Below are 509 nucleotides of genomic sequence, written 5' to 3'. Positions count from 1 at the left end.
AAGAGAATGAAGAGTAGTATAAAATTTTATTTTAAAAAATTAATAAAAATAAAGTAATACATTTTTCTAGATAAATTTTCAATTATTTATGAAAATAAATCTTCATCTTTTCACTATTTTGATTTTCCCTCTTCATTATAGCATACAACATAGGTAGATCTTTTACCTATTAGCCTCATGCCACTGTGCATGCATGTAGGCACATGGCCACCACATTGCGTGCTATTCAAATGTTTTTGACAGTTTTGTCATATAACCTATCATTATTCATTGTTTGATTCAGATTGAAAACCATAAAATATACGTTTATCATACATTTTTAATATCTGTTACATGATACTAGCTTTTTTCTTCTTGCCACATGGTAATAGAAGACTTTATTACTAACATCACCAGAATGAATAATACCAGGAGAAAAAAATATAGAAAAAAGGACACATTCATTCATTCAACAAGAAAAATAGTTACAATAGATTCTAGACATCTCTCCTATATCATATCTATAAAAA

This window comes from Arachis ipaensis, chromosome B09, assembly GCF_000816755.2.
Source record: "Arachis ipaensis cultivar K30076 chromosome B09, Araip1.1, whole genome shotgun sequence".
Taxonomy (NCBI): domain Eukaryota; kingdom Viridiplantae; phylum Streptophyta; class Magnoliopsida; order Fabales; family Fabaceae; genus Arachis; species Arachis ipaensis.
Note: the sequence above shows the minus strand (reverse complement) of the source record.